Here is a 2,490-nt window from a genome sequence, read left to right on the forward strand (position 1 = left end):
GAGGTCGCTTCGAAGTCCCCTGTTTTACCCTCAAAAAAGGGGAGAATGGACTTCATGGCGATGTTTAACTCGCGAACGGCGTTGCGCCAAGGTATGCATTGCGCTTTTATTTTCTGACTTTTTCTTTTAGATCAAGTCATGAACCATTTGTTTTTGTTGATTTTTCATAGGAGTCATAGCTGGCGTTCAAGCTGCTGGCGGCACTGCTGGCGCCGGTGCCAGCGCCGTTGGTTCTGCTCCTGCAAGCGCTGAATCTCCCCTCATCGGGATTACTAAGGAGCAGGAGGCCGTTTTACGCGCCGATCTGGCGGCGTCAAGACCTCCCTCACCTCCTCCTGCGCGCAGCCCTCCTCGCGAGACTGATTTTGGTTCTTCTAGGTCGCAGGAGAAAAGGCCTGTTTCAGAGGATGAGGAGGTTCAAGTTGAAGGCTCCGACAGCGGCAGCGCCAGCCCTGCAGAGCCACGAGATTTCGCGGCGCAGTCTTCTCGTGGGGCTGGCGCTGACTTTTCTGCTTCATCCCCGCAGGTATAGGTTCGTTTTTGCTCCGCTGCGCGGACTTCCATATTAGTGTTTTAATGACTTAGATCATTACTTTGTGTTTGCAGGAAGCCGATCACATTTACCGCCCGATATGGAATATTACTGAGGACAGCTCATTTCAGTCCATGGGTGTGTGTGAGGACTTCTGGGCTCATTCTGTGCCTCCAGCTGAAAGGAGGTTTCAGGAGGGCCGCGCTCGCGATGACTTGCTAAACGATCATCTGTTTGCTGGGTCGGCTTTCTTTGCTGCCTCCCAAGAGCTTCGCTATGATTACGTAAAGGTACGTGATGCTCTTGCGGAAGCCAAGCAAGAGGCTAAAGTGTCTGCTTGGCATCTTTCTGATGCTCGAGAGAGAGCTGATAAGCTCCAAGCAGAGATCAGCGAGAACAGAGCAAGTGCCAACACCGCTTTCGTGAAGCGCGGGCATGAGCTACAGGCTGCGCGGGAGAAGCTACAGGCGGCCGAGGCGGACTCGGCCAAGTACGCGCGTAGAGTGCGCGACTTGGAGCTGGACGCGGAGGCGCGTGACCAAGCTCTTGTCCAGTCTATAACTGACAAATCATCATTGGAGAGTGAGGTTGCGCGCCTGAAGAAGGAGCTGGCGGCCGCGCGGGCCGAGAAAGATGAAGCCTTGGCGACGGCAGCGTCTAGCCAGGAAGCACTCGATGTTGCGCGAGCGGAAAAGGAAGAAGCCTTGGCGGCAGCAGCGTCCGACAAAGAGGAGCTGAAACAGACTAAGGAAACTGTTGAGTTGTTAAACTCTCAGATTCCTGCTCTTGAGACGTCTGTTTCTTCCCTCGCGCAGGATCGCCAATGGCTAATCTCACAGGGTATGACTCGTTGCGCTTACGCGATGAAATACTCAGACGAGTTTCAGGCCCTTGTGATGGATTGCAACGATGCCGCGCGCTTGGTGGGTCGAGCTGAAGGGTTTAAGGATGGCTGTGAATATAGCATGCTGAAGAAGAACCCATCCGACTACCCTTATCAGCTCGACGTTGCCTGCGCGGACATGGCCGAGATGGGGGAGAAGTATTTGAATACTCCCATTCCCATCCTTGCGCAGGTATTTTAACCTTAATGAGATTACCTTGACTTATTTTCCAAGTCTTTTTGTACTCATATTTTTCCTTATGATTTACAGATATCCGCGCGCTGACCAGCCCGATCTCGGCGCGCTAAAGAAATTACTTGACGAGTGCGAAGGGGCTGGTGGCGGCGATGATGGTGCGGGGAATGCTGCCCCTGCTAGCGGCTCTGGCGTGGCCAAATGACCCGCTCCTGACACTATTGTGATAGAAGACTCCATTCAGGACGAACAACTTGACTATGGTCAGTTTGGAGATGACGAGGAGCGGGCTGCGCCAGATGCTGAGGGCGGTGATGAGGACGATGAAGAGGCTGACGTCGACGTGGAGACTTGAGAAGCCCTTCATGTTTTTTTTTTTTTTATTTTTTTTTATTTGTAGTTTGTATCTCATCATCTTGTAAACTTGTAAATTTCAATGCTTTGGAATGAAATTTTGTTTTTCCCTTATTCGCATCTTGCGCATTCCCGAATCATCTCTTTATATTGCATGTTTGCTTGTTGAATATAAGATATGCTTGCACGTTGAAATAAGAACAAGGTTGTAAGGAAATTATTTTACTTAATCCTTGTCATATTGTAAGTGATTTTGCAATATCCTGACTATGTTGATACGTGCTTTGGCGTTTCATTATTCCTCTTTTACGCGACGTTATCGCGCATTTATTATAGGGAATTATGAGTTTTTTAGCCTTTACGTGTCAGTATGTGTTACTCAGATATCCATTACAATTTCATGCGCGACCTCGACCTGAGACCTTAACAACTACGTTTTGGCATGTGCTTTGCCTTAGTTGTGCTTAGGTATTTTTATGGTCAGGCTGCGCAGCATGTAGGATGGATGTTGTGAGTGATTTGAGC

Source organism: Bidens hawaiensis, unplaced genomic scaffold (assembly GCF_021521415.1).
Source record: "Bidens hawaiensis isolate Kalapana, Puna unplaced genomic scaffold, B.hawaiensis_p1.1 tig00002922_1, whole genome shotgun sequence".
NCBI classification, from domain to species: domain Eukaryota; kingdom Viridiplantae; phylum Streptophyta; class Magnoliopsida; order Asterales; family Asteraceae; genus Bidens; species Bidens hawaiensis.